The sequence below is a fragment of the Eublepharis macularius genome, chromosome 1 (genome assembly GCF_028583425.1).
Source record: "Eublepharis macularius isolate TG4126 chromosome 1, MPM_Emac_v1.0, whole genome shotgun sequence".
Classification (NCBI taxonomy): domain Eukaryota; kingdom Metazoa; phylum Chordata; class Lepidosauria; order Squamata; family Eublepharidae; genus Eublepharis; species Eublepharis macularius.
Genome location: NC_072790.1, coordinates 37,638,694 through 37,652,786, shown reverse-complemented (window position 1 = coordinate 37,652,786; position 14,093 = coordinate 37,638,694).

Here is a 14,093-nt window from a genome sequence, read left to right as displayed (position 1 = left end):
CCCGGCATTCCCTCAGTTCACCTGAGCCGCCGGAGAAACAATGGAAGAAACCAAGCACTCACAGCGGGGCAGGCGGGAGGGAATGTGTGTCTGCACAGAAGAGACTCGACGATCAACAGTTACAGGTGAGAAACCCTGTTTATCGTCTTCGTCCTTCTGTGCAGCCCCACATTGGGAGAGTAACTAGCATCTCACCAATGGGGGCGGGTGTGAGTGTCTACTTGAACAAGGACTGCAGGACAGCTGTGCCCACAGCCGAGTCACGTCGTGCATGCACATCCACAGAATAGTGCTTGATGAAAGTGTCTGCAGTGGACCATGTCGCAGCTTGGCAGACGTCCCGGAGCGGCACTCCTCGTAGGAAGGCAGCAGAAGCAGCTTGCGCTCGAGTGGAATGAGCGGTAACCAACAAGGGACACTGGACTCCAGCATGCTGATAGCAAAGTTTAATCGTAGACACAATCCAGCGAGAGATGGACTGGGCAGAAGCAGGTGAGCCCTTGCGAGGGCCAGAGTAACACACAAACAGGGCAGGAGACTTCCTGAAACATTTGGTGCGGTGCAAATAAAACAATAAAGCACGCTTTACATCCAATGTGTGTAGTGCTCGTTCCCCTGGGGATGAAGGTGTTGGAAAAAAGGAGGGGAGGAACACCTTTTGCTGTAGGTGAAATCTTGAGACTACCTTGGGCAGAAACTCCATGCTAGTGTGGAGCATGACAGTACCAGGGAAAAACTGCAGGAAGGGAGGGTCACACCGCAGGGCAGACAGCTCCCCAACACGCCTAGAGGACGTGACTGCCACCAGGAAAGCCACCTTCTGAGTGAGCAAAGGCAGGGGACAAGAAGATAGAGGCTCAAAGGGCTGGAGCATCAGCTGGGAGAGAACCAGGGAGAGACTCCATTGTGGAATGGGATGGGCCCTAGGAGGGAAGGTCTTGAACAGGCCCTTCAGGAACTGCTTGGAAAGCCAGTGAGTAAAAACTGTCTTCCCATCAATCTGCTCATGGAAGGCAGAGATTGCAGCCATGTGGACCTTAATACTGGAAAACGCAAGGCCCTGGGAGCAGAGATCCAGGAGGTAGTCCAGGATGACAGGGAGCGGGCAACTAAAGGGAGAAACCCCCTTTGGGGCCAACCACCGGGAAAAACGTGACCACTTCCTCTGGTAGGACAACCTGGTGGACGGTTTCCGGGCATTCAAGATCACCCCAAGCACCCCAGAAGAGAGGTTCATTCCCGGTTGCCCAGAAGCCAGGCAGCCAGATTCAGTACAGCCACATCGTGATGCCACACCCCGTCCCTGGTTAAGAGGTCCGGGGCGTGAGGCAGGGGGAGGCATCGCCCCTGGGACAGGGAGAGCAAAAGGGGGAACCAATCCTGGCGAGGCCACCGAGGGGCAACGAGGATACAGCGGGTTCGGTAGGCCCTGACCCTGGAAAGAACCTTGTACAGGAGCGGAAAGGGCGGGAAGGCATAAAAGAGCCCTGGGGACCAAGGTATTTGGAAGGCATCCCCTAGGGAGTGGCGGCCAATGCCGGCCCGGGAGCAGAACAGCGGGGCCTGTTTGTTGCGGGCAGTGGCGAAGAGGTCGACCAACGGCGTGCCCCATGTGCGGAAAACCTGGTCGAGGTAAACCCTGTTTAGGGACCACTCGTGCTGAGGCAGAAACACCCTGCTCAGCGCATCCGCCGAGGTGTTGAGATCCCCGGCAATGTGCACGGCTCTGGGAAGGACGTTGTTGACCATGGCCCAATTCCATAGAGTTGTTGCCTCCTTGCAGAGCTTGAGCGAGACCGTCCCTCCCTGCTTGTTGAGGTAGTAGCAGGCCGTGGTATTGTCCGACAGGACCTGAACCCTCCTGTTCCGAATGGCATCTGCAAAAGAAGCGAGGGAGTAACGGATCGCCCTAAGCTCAAGAAGGTTGATATGCATGGATGCCTCAGATGGGGACCAGATGCCCTGAGCCGAAAGCTGTCCACAGCGCCCCCCCCATCCCAAGTTGGAGGCATCGGTATAAACCGTGACCTCGGCTAGGAAGGGGCCGAAAGGACAACCTTCAGACAGGTTCCCAGGGACAGTCCACCAGGCCAGAGAGCGCAGCACCACCCTGGGGATGGAAAACCTCTGGTGCTGACCCATGGTGAGGGGGTTGTACCTCCGGACAAACCAGTTTTGCAGAGGCCTCATACGCAGGCGCGCAAAGAAAACCACCCCTGTGGTGGAGGCCATAAGGCCCAACAGAGTCTGAACCAAAAGGGCAGTCTGATACCGGCAATGCATAAAATGCCGGGCCAAAGCGGAAAGCCTGGCCAACCGGTCAGGGGGCAGGTAGGCTCTACCCAGCAGGGAATTGAAATGGACCCCAATAAACCTAATGGCCATGCCTGGGGTCAGGATAGACTTATCCCCATTAACCACCAAGCCCAGCCTAGCCAGCACGGACAAAGTGAGGGCAATATGGGCCTGGAGAGAGTCAGGCGAGGGTCCCACCAGGAGCCAGTCATCCAAGTACGGGTAGATAAAGCAACCCTGGGACCGCAGGTATGCCACTACGGTGGCCATGCACTTTGTGAAGACTCTGGGTGCAGAGGCTAGCCCGAAGGGCAACACTGTATATTCATACACAGAATCCCCATACACAAACCGCAGGTATTTCCTGTGGCCCTCAAATATAGAAATGTGGAAGTAGGCATCCTTCAGGTCTAGAATGGCCAGCCAGACGCCCACTTCCAGGAGTTCCATGACTCGCGCCAGGGTCAGCATGCGAAACTTCTCAGCCTTCAAATAACCATTGAGGCCTCGAAGGTCTAAGATGGGCCGGGAACCTCCACCTTTTTTATCCACAAGGAAGTATCTGGAGTAAAATCCCCATGGGGAAGTAGAGACATTGACCACCCGGACAGCACCTTTGGTAACCAACTCCATAACATTATTGTGTAACACAACATCACAACATGGAGAACAACGGGGAGGGAGAGAGAGAGGGGGTGCATCCGTAAACATTAACTTGTAACCATGGGCCACAATGGACAGGACCCAAGCGTCAGAAGTAACACGTTGCCAACAGGGCAAAAAAGGTCGAAGCCTGTCCAGAAACTGGGCAGCAGAGGAAGCACCCTCGGAGGCCAACGGGGGAGCGTTCAGGCGCAGTCAGAAGACCGAGGGCTTCTGCGCCGAGGTCGAAGGCTTGGGCGAAGAGGGCTGTTGCCTGCCCTTGGACCGGCCGGAGCGCCTGGAAGGGTGACGCTGCTGGGCAGAGTAGGATCGGTGACCGTAGGACTGGCCCGAGAAGAAGCGCCCTTGACGCTGCTGGTAAGGCTGGTAAGGGGTCTGGTAGGATCGGAACCGACCATAGCGATACCTCGGACCCGACGACTGGGCTGAGGGGGCGACCCCGAGGGACTTGGCCGTCTGCTGATTCTTCTTCATCAGGGAGAGGGACTCATCCGTCTTCTCCGAGAAGAGCTGGGGCCCCTCGAACGGGAAGTCCTCCACCTTCGCCTTCTTCTCTGGAGGCAGGGCCGTGGACCGGAGCCAGGCGTGCCGACGCAGGACCACCGAAGTTGCCATCGCTCGCGCTGCAGAGTCGGCGGCGTCCTTGCCAGCTGTCATTTGCTGTTTTGACAGCTTCACGGCCTCGGCTTGGAGGGCCTTAACCAGGTGGCGGCGATCCTCCGGGAGGTCGGAGAGGTAAGAAGACAGCCTCTTCCACAGGAATAGATTATAGGATCCCATTATGGCCTGGAAGTTGGCAATACGGAATCCCAGAGACGCGGATGAGTAGAGTTTCCTGCCCACGCCATCCAGCTTCCTGCCTTCCCGGTCCGCCGGGGCCGACGAGGAACCGGAACGGAACCGAGCCTGACCCTCCTCAGCCACGATCGACGAGGGTTTCGGGTGATTGAAGAGGTACGGGCAATCATCTTGCTTTAAACGGTAGTACCGTTCCACCTTCTTTGCCGTCGCGGACAGGGACGCCGGCGCCTGCCAGAGCGCGAGAGCGTTATCAACAAAATCCTCCACAGGGGGAAACGCCACCGACGCGGGGGACCCGGAATACAGCGCCTCCAGCAGCTTACTCTTGGGCTTGGAGGTCGTGGAGGAGACGTCTATCTCCAGCGCGGCGGCCATCCGCACCATCTGTTCGGAGAATAGCCTGTAATCGTCATTTGGGGACGATGAGCGGGGCCCACCCACGGTGTCATCCGGGGAAGGATCCGAGGCCGCGTCTGAAGAGCACTCCGACGGTGACGCCAGACCTTCCTCATCCTCGGAATCTGAAAACTCCGGCGAGGTTTGCGTCGGAACCGAAGACCGGTGAGCGGTCGGGGCCGACGGATAAGTTGCAGGAACCGGTGGTCGCAGAGGTAAGCCCGGAGGTGGAGGAGCGGGTGCTGGGAGCCCGAGTGGCTGAGCCGGAACGGAGACCATCGGAACCGACGGATGTTGCAGGAAGGGCAGCGACTGCTGGAACCACGCCACAAAATCCTGCCAGGAGGTCATGTTCCCAACCCCCGCGACCGGCTGGCAAGGGGGCAGAGGAGCAGGCACCGGGGCAGGCCAGCGAAGAGGCATCGGAACCGACGAGGTAGACGGCAGTGGAACGGAGGCCTCTGAAGGCGCCGGGGCGGACGGCAGGGAGCGCTCAAAAGATTGGAACGGTTCCGGGAAAGGCGGAAACGGCATAAACTCCTCGGGAACCGACGGAGGAGGCGTGCAAGGAGGCGACGGGGTGTGGAGACTCACCACATCGTCGGGTATCAGGACTGGTTCGGCCGGAGAACCAGGCAGCACAGTCGGAGCTGGGGACAATGCACGGTCCTTGGCCCTCGACTTCGCCTTGGCCTTCTTGGACGGGGGCTCCGAAACAGCCTCCGGAACCGAAGGCTTGGAGGAGGACTTCGGCTTGGGCGCGGAACGCTTCTTGGCCTTCCGGCTCGAAGGACGATCCCCGGAACCGGAATCAGGACGGGCCTCCGGAACGGGTTGCCCCGTCGGTTCCGAGGGGAGCGGCTCTGGCGACTTACGAGACGGCGCCGGTGACGGAGCGGCAGAGCGCGGCCTATCTCCCGAAGAGCCTGACGGCTTGGGGGGGAGAAGGTTGGCATCCCACAAGAAGGCACGGAGCCTGGCCTTCCGATCACTCCTTGCCTTCGGAGTGAAGGACATACAAATGGAGCAGCGCTCGACAACATGCCCCTCGCCCAGGCAGATGAGGCAGAGCTCATGGCCGTCCGAATGGGTCATCTTAGTGCCGCATTTATGACACTTTTTAAACAAAGATGTCTGCGACATAGTGAACGGTATCTCCCGACAGATGACAAGGGGAAAATACCGACCAGCAGAAGAAACGATCCAAAACTCCGAAGAGACGCTTGAAACGAACGCTAGACAATAAGAACCTTTTCGACGGCGGCGAAAAAGGAACTGAGGGAATGCCGGGGACGTTCGGATATATATGCATTCAAAATTGGCGGGAACACCGGCGCGCATGCGCGGTGGATCCGAACGTCCCCCTCACATCTCTTAGAGCTAGAAAAATCTTTTCCGCGGCTGGCCTGCGCCTGCGCAGTCCCAATGTGGGGCTGCACAGAAGGACGAAGACGATCAACTATTCCCCAAACTATGGGGAGTTAAGCAGCTCCAAGACACATTCAGACAAGCTGTCTGGAACCCCTTTTTGTTTTGAAATGGATCGTCCTACTTACTTGACAAATATGCCCACTGCCCAGACATCCACTGCAGTGCATATCTGGTTAGACAACCACGCAAAGACCACGTAATCTTCAAGAAGAAGAAACACAAAATCGTAACGTATTGCTGGCACAGAAAGAATTCCAGTTCCTCCTCCAATATATATAATTCCAAAACAATTGTCACCAAGATACAAACTTACAAGATATTAAATAGATGGTATCTAACTTCGAAAAAACTTTCTCAGTTCTCGTCTGCACAGTCCCCAAATTGCTGGAAAAATTGCAGTGAAATAGGTAGTTTTGATCACTGTTGGTGGAAATGTAAATACATAGAAAAATTCTGGAAGGAGGTTCTTCTTAATGAAATACACCAAATCACAAACTTTCATATTCCATTGTTGCCTGAACTCATTTTTTCAGGTATCTGGGACCAGGACTCATTTCGAGGGCAGGAACGCGGTTCCGGTAGTTCCCCAAAGAGGTCACATGACAGGTGGCCCTACCCACCTGACTATCGGCCATTTTGGGCCTGTTTCAACCTGGATTGGGGCCAAAACGGCCCAGATCGGGCCTCTGACAGGTGGTGGATCACTCTCCTGCTCAGAAGCGGCCCAATCCTGACCATTTTGGGCCCCTTTTTGGCCATTTTCAGCCCCTTTTGCCATTTTGGGCCCAATTTTGTCCCTGAATGGCCAGGATTGAGTCCAAAACAGCCAGGATAGGTGATGTCAGGGGCTGTGGCATATGCAAATCAGTTATGCTAATGACACATTTCCGGTGATGGCAAGGGGTGTGGCATATGCTAATGAGTTATACTAATGAGTTCCTTCAGCTCTTTTTCTATGAAATGACCCGTGTGGGACAATTGTCAAGTTAGTATACCCACAATAAGGAAAGACCTCATTGAAACCCTGCTAGTGGCCGCTAAGAGTACAATTGCCGAACTCTGGAAGTCAAATGCCAACCCTACGATCAACAGTTGGTATATGAAAATATAAGATCACTTCATCTCAGAGAAATTACATGATAAAATCCTCCAGATGGAGTACTTCCCAAGAACCACAAATTTTCTAGAAAAGTGGCTTCCCTTCCTTGAATATCTTGAAATTAATAGACCCTATCCAGGCTTAAAACAGTTTTATTTACATTCATGTGTGTAAATTACTTTTGTTTCTTACTAAATTTAAGGGTTTTTATGTATGTTGTTGCGTATAATAGTATTCATTCGCCTTTTGACTCTCATAAGCAATTGTTATATTTTATTACAATTTATTGTAAAGTTTTTTAATCTAAAATTTTCTGTAAATGACTACAATCTGTATCTTCTGTATTTGATTACAATAAAACTGTTTAATAAAAAAAGGGGGGGAAGAATTCCAGTCCCCTTCTGTGTTGTTCGATGCTGGGAAGATGATGTCACTTGGTTGCAGGCCAGAGTTAGCGGCTGGGGCAGAAAGACGCAGCAGCACTGATGCAATTGTGGAAATCACAGCGGCTGTATCGACAGCGAACTGATGAACATGCTGCTTTTACCCAAATGGGGCCTTCATATAAATGATGTGGGACTGGAGTGTGAGGATAGCTCTGGGCTTTTTTTCGGCTGGAACGTGGTGGAACGGAGTTCCGGAACTGCTTGAAAATGTTCACATGACCAGTGGCCTCGCCCCCCTAATCCCCAATTGTTGTGTGTTATAATATCAAGAGCTAGCAACATCCATCTGACTGGCTTCCCTAAATTACTTTAATAGAATGGTGACTATATTTGATAGAATTCAATCAATTGTGGATCAACAAACTCAGCCATTTGTCTTAAAGTCCCGCACTTCCGTAGATAGCTAGGTAACAGCACAAAACAACCATACACCCATTCTCTCTGCCTCTGTAGCATGCACAGTTGGGGCCATCTCATGGCCCCAAACTAGGGTTGCCAGCACCAAGTTGTGAAATTCCTGGAGATTTGGGGAAGGGGGGGGTGAAGCCTGGAGAAAGCATGACATAATTCCATAGAGCATGATACAATACCATAGAGTTCACCCTCCAAAGCAGCCATTTTCTCCAGGTAAACTGATCTCTGTGGCCTGGAGATGAGTTGTAATTCCAGGAGTTCTTCAGCCACCACCTGGAGGCTGACATTACCTCAATCAGGGCTGCCACACTAGCATCTTTAACTGCAAGAAGCTAACACACCTGAACAGAAGCTTTGCATCTCTGCAAGAAATCTACACACTGAAGAAATGATTGAAAATCGGGAGTCCTGCACAGCATGAAGGATAGGATCATGACTTTAACCTTATAGCAAAGGTATACTTACGTGGTAACCAATGATAGCAGATGTGGGGTGTGTGTAGAACACAAGAATACATCAGTCTCCTTCCATATAAAGACTGCCATCTACCATATAAACCTACCCATCCGCTCTGGTCATCTCCAAAGGGCTTTCTTTGGGTGCTCCTGCCATCTGAAGGTAGACAAGTGACAATCCAAAAAACGGCCTTCTTGGTTGTGGTGCCGAAACATTAGAATTCCCTCCCTAGGATGATCCGTCTGCCTCCCTCTATTGGTGTCTTCCAACAGTGTGGAAAAACTTTTTTTTTGGTTTCGTTTGGCATTCCCTCATTAACTCTTATTAGCTCTCCTCCCTATTTATATGTTTACGCGTTTTATGTAATTGTTTTAAATATGTTATACACATTTGCATTTTAAATGCTGTTTTAATGTTTGAAATATTTTAATGTTTGCAGCCTTGGAGACCCTGTGGAAAGCTGGCAGAGAAATGTTTTAAATATAAATACATAAATAATACAGAGTATATAAATGGGGAATCCATAAAGCCCTTGGCCAATGAGAAATGACAGGTATACAAAAATGATAAAAGTGTAAGAAAAAAAGGCAGTAACGGTGACCAGGAAAAACACAAATCATTTGTACAAATATTAATTTTAAAAACTTGCCAGGAGAATTCAGATACTTTCAGTTAGTTAATGACTCGACTACTTAATGCGTTTAACGGCTGATATATTTGTGACAATTGGTGACTGTAATGTGTTCGCCTAAAAATAAGACTGTACATTGTATGCAAGTTTTAACTATGGGATTGTTACGTTAAGACTTCATACAGACAGACTGACTCATCAAGGGCAACAGAGCCACTAGATCACACGTGTGGTTTTCGTTTCAAGGAGGTGGGGAATGCCTCTGGATGCACCCACTGGAAATCTCAGCTCTGAAATGGAAACAATAGGTGCAACAATAAAAGAAGTTGCCTACACACAGTGGTGGTGCGGAGCTGAGTCCTTCTATATTTTTCATTCACTATGGGGGAAGAAAATCATTATAATCTCCTTAAGCAGTGGTGTGCCCTGACCTGGATGGGCCAGGCTAGCCCGATCTCATCAGATCTTGGAAGCTAAGCGGGGTTGGAGCTGGTTAGTGCTTGAACGGGAGACCACCACAGAAGACCAGGCAACAGCAAACCTCCTCTGTTCACCTCCTGCCTTGAAACCCCTATAGGGTCAGCATAAGCTGGCTGCGACTTAACAGCACTTTACACACACACAAAGCAGTGGTTAACTCTATTCGAAGAGATGTCTATTTCTGATTGCTGATCAAAGCACACACCCGACTACAGTCGGCTGTGGGCGGCGGGGGAGCAGCTCATTCAGGAGCAGCAAGAGACGGAAAGATTCCAGCAGCGTCAATTTCTTCACCCACATGGCTGCTCAAGAAAAGGCAAGGCGCTGCTGGACCTGTGAGCAAGCAACCCCGCCCATTTTATAAAAACACTTTGCAGACATCAGGAAAGATGTCAGCGGGCACCATGTTGGGGACCCCGGTTTGGAAACTCCAGATAGCACCCATTATGTTAAGTCTGCCTCTTAGGGTCACGCTAGACGTTACTTCTTTTACGAGTTCGCCACAAAGCCAACCTGTGCTCTGCGCAGTCAGACAGCCCCTCTGGGAAATGGCTTCTATAAAAAAGGAGAGAGCAAATGGGCTTGGAAAGCTGCCTCTAGAGGGACAGCTCCTGGCTTTCTCCCAAGTTTTTTTCCCCCATTGAAAAACAGTGCAGAGGCGGAGGAGAGACATTTCCCCATTCTTGCTGCTCCACGTGGAGGTATTGTGTGCACGTGTGACACAAGAAATGGGAACCCTCCCCCCTTGAGCTGCTTTTGCACATGGAAGCAAGCTTGGGAGAAAGGCAGCTCTCCCTCCCCTAGCGCCAGCTTTCTGAGCCCATTTATGCTCTCCTTTTTTATCGAGGCCATTCCCTGGAGCTGCTGTGTGACTATATGGCTCCATGGTGAACTCATAAAAGAAGTCATGTCTAGAGTGATCCTTAATGAGAATAGGATACTGGGGATATATGAGACCTGTGAGCAAATTTTACTGGTGTTCGAATTCTATTTAGTTTCCTCCTATGGAGGGTTTCTATGGGCATCCATGGACTCCCTTGCTTGCCGCTGCAGCCCTCTGACTGTCCCCTTTCCCCCAGGAACAGAATTCCAGGCAGAGGATGAAGTCCCCTTTGCCTGTAGAATTCGCCAGCAGACCCAAGCCCTTATCTAACTCAAGGAGCTGTTTTTGAGCATTCAAGTCTTAAAACGCCTCCACCAAAGATCCATGACATGAGATTGACTCTCCGAAGATCCGAACAGCTAAACTGCACCAAGACATCTGGAGCTGCCACCCCTTGGAAAACTGACTAGTTTTCAAGCATGATCATCTTTCAGAAGCATTTAAAAGTATTTATGTTTTGGGTGAGTTTTGAAGGATGGGGAGAAACTGGTTGAGGTTTGCCAGAACTACTTCAGCTGGAGGAAGGCTTCGAACTTTGCTGAGCAGGGTGGCAGGAGATAGACCCATTTATTTCCGTGCTTTAATTATATTTTGTTTATACTGTGCACAAATTTAAACGTTAAAAAAATGGATTTGCTGGGCCTGTTCCAGGTGATTAGGATAGACTGAGCTACAAGTTTATTTAAACAGATCAAATGAATGAAAAAGCGATAAGGCTCTATACTTGGGTTTCGAGGTATGCATGCTACTTAAAGCAACCAGTGACTTCATCAGTCTATTGATTCTCAGCAGTTCAGAAGAGAAGCCATAGAAACATGGTAGTATTGTACGTCTAAAAGAGATGGGGGGAAAAAATCCCAGTCTTCTATCTTGAGCATTATCATGAAAATTAATAGGCTTTTGCTTTTCATTCTGTTGCTGGATGTTTTCTCTTTTCAGCAGCCTGCTGACTCATTTAACTTTGCTTAATGAACAGAATAAGCCCGTTAGAAACTGGAAGGGAAGGACCGAGAGAATCAAATACAGCCCTTAATTTCTGACTGACTTAAAAGCATGTGTGTTTGTTAATAAAGACATCTCCTTTAATAAAACAGCCAAAGAATTATTTTTGTCCAATGATTCTTTTTGAATTATACTATTTATTGTTTTTTTTTAAAAGACTAATGAGGTTTATTAAGAACACAAATGTCCTCTGGGAAGTGGGGAAGCTGACATGATTTTTTTTCATGCAGAGGTCAAAAATAATTGTCGTGCTATTTATTTTCAAGGGCAGACATGTTATGGAGCCAAAGTCTAATGCAGAGTACATTGATTTACAGGAAATGGTCCACTTCCATCCAGGCTGGCAATTTACAAAGGTATGTTTAAAAGGGCCCCTTGAATGCTTGATAAACTTGTGCTGTTTGAGCCAACCCTTTCACCCACAATGTTTCTTTAGGAACTGTCTATTTTTGCTGGCTCCTGGTATTTAAAGTTTAGAAAAACACTTTCTTTCCAGTACCTTACGGCAGACAAAAAGCCAACAATTTCACTGCTCCCCCGGCTGGAAAGCATTTCACAGAAATGCCTCTATTCATAGAGGGCTGCATGGCTTTGTGGATATACCACGACCATTTTTATTTCCCTTGAAACACTGACAAACGCCATGTGCTTCCATGTAAAGGCCATTCATAGATTGGGGGGGGGGGGTGGAACCGATTGTAGATAAGGCCTTGCCACAAAAAGAACCCTTCCTGTCCTAGGCTATCTGCAGAATTGTCAGGGAGATACACAGTGCAATTCCAAACAGAGTCAAGCCACACCCTTCTAAACCCCACGGGCTTAGAAGGGGGGAGACTCTGCTTAGGGAATGAGTAAGCACTTGGGAGTCAACAGCAGCAGTCCCGGAAGGGTGCGCTGAAACTAGCTTGGCATTCCTGCTGTCTTAATGAACTGTATGCATAACCGCATGCTTGGATGCACTAAATGGAGGCTGCCAACCAACAAAGCCTCCCAATGTCACTGAGTTAGACTTAGGAGAGGGGAGAGGCAAAGTAAGAGAGTTTCATCCTGACAAAAAAACTGGCAGTGAAGACCTACGAGACAATGGGTGGCAGAGGCCATAGCTCAGTAATGGTGCCGTTGCTTGGCAATCCCTGGAATCTCCAGTTAAAGGGTCAGATGGTAGAAGATGGGAAGGACCTCTGCTCCAGACCCTAGAGAGCTGTTGCCAGGCAGAGAAGACAAGGCTGACTTCGGCAGACCAAAGGTCTGATTCAGTATGAGTTTTATGTGTATGCATATAGTCCCCCTCTTGCCTTGGGGCAACACCCTGTAACCAACCAGCCCCAGATGTATCAACCGCCATCCTAATAGTCAGTCAATGCCTTGGCTCCATTGGAGCATTTCTGCGGGTGGAAGCATTTCTGCCTGCACGGAACAACTTTCTCACCTTCCCCTTCTTGTTGTAGCACAAAATGCCCTCCCCTGCTGTTCCTGGGGAATCCTGTTACCACTTGGGGACCAGAGTGGCATTTTGGGTTGCAGGACAAGAAAATCGCACTTCTTTGGCCCACGGACACACTCTACTGGATCAAAACCACTTATGCCAAGGGACTTTGCTTGTGAGCAAGTCTGACTATCTGCAGTATTATTTAGGATTTTGCAGTGGACCACAGACAGGGCACGTAACTGATGCAGTCATCTCGCTGTATGTAGAGAACCAGCTGCGCTGTGAACACGGATGACTGTCCATCCCACCTGATTCCTTAAGGAGCTCTAAATCCAAAAATTATAGGCTCTCATGTGGAACCAAATCCTTAGGTATACCCCTGAGCAAATCAGTATTCCTAATTCAAAACCAATTGTTCTTATTGATGCCTGTAACAGTGTAATAGTGGTGTTAATATAAGCATTTGTACACACCTAACAGAAATGCCACAGCAAATAAATCGTCTTCTTCTTTGAAGATCCATTATACTGGCATCCAAGTCAGGCTGGGATCTTGTTGGCCAGGATCTCAGAGCTTTGTTCCTCTGTCAGCTTCTATACCTTAGTAGTAGTAGCAACAAAGCTTACTTTTATTCTTGAACTCTATGGTCTCACATAGTTTGGTGTATCAGTTTGGTGTAGTGGTTAAGAGTGTGGGACTCTAATCTGGAGAGCCAGGTTTGATTCCCCACTCCTCCGCTTGATGCCAGCTGGGTGACCTTGGGCTAGTCACAGCTCTCTGCTGCTCTCTCAGCCCCACCCACCTCACAGGGTGCTTTGTTGTGGGCAGGGCTTTTTTTCAGCTGGAACGCGGTGGAACGGAGTTCCGGAACCTCTTGAAAATGGTCACATGGCTGGTGGCCCCGCCCCCTGATCTCCAGACAGAGGGGAGTTTAGATTGCCCTCCACGCCGCTCGGCGGCGTAGAGGGCAATCTCAACTCCCCTCTGTCTGGAGATCAGGGGGCGGGGCCACCAGCCATGTGACCATTTTCTCCGAGGGCAACCCACTGAGTTCCACCACCTCTTTCCCCAGAAAAAAAGCCCTGGTTGTGGGGATAATAATGGCATACTTTGTAAACTGCTCTGAGTGGGCATTAAGTTGTCCTGAAGGGCGGTATATAAATCAAATATTATTATCATTGTTGTTGTTATTATTACTACTACTGTGTTTGAGTCCTTTTATTTTTAAAAAAAAAATATATAAAAAGAATACTTACAAGAATAAGGGAAATGACATAAGATACTTGAGGGATATTTATATACATTACTTTCCTGTGGCAAAAAAGGGCTATGGGAAGATCCAGCATATTGAAAAAAGGGGGAATTGATGACATAATCTAACTACTTTTGCATCCTCAGAAGACTTCTATATTTGCAAGTTTTTTTCAGACATGGCATGTCCTTTTGTCTAAGGTCTAGCTCTCTCAAGGAGGTATCCTGGTTTGGAGGCAGTGATGTTTCTGAGCACAGGTGGAGAGCTCGCATGTTCCTCCATACAAATTGCAGCCTTGCCAACTCAACGCACTACACGAGACTGTGGATCGATAAGGGAAATGAAATGTGAACGGGAAGAATCTACCATATACAAGTGGCTGAAATAATAAATACGAAGACACACTGACTGTGTG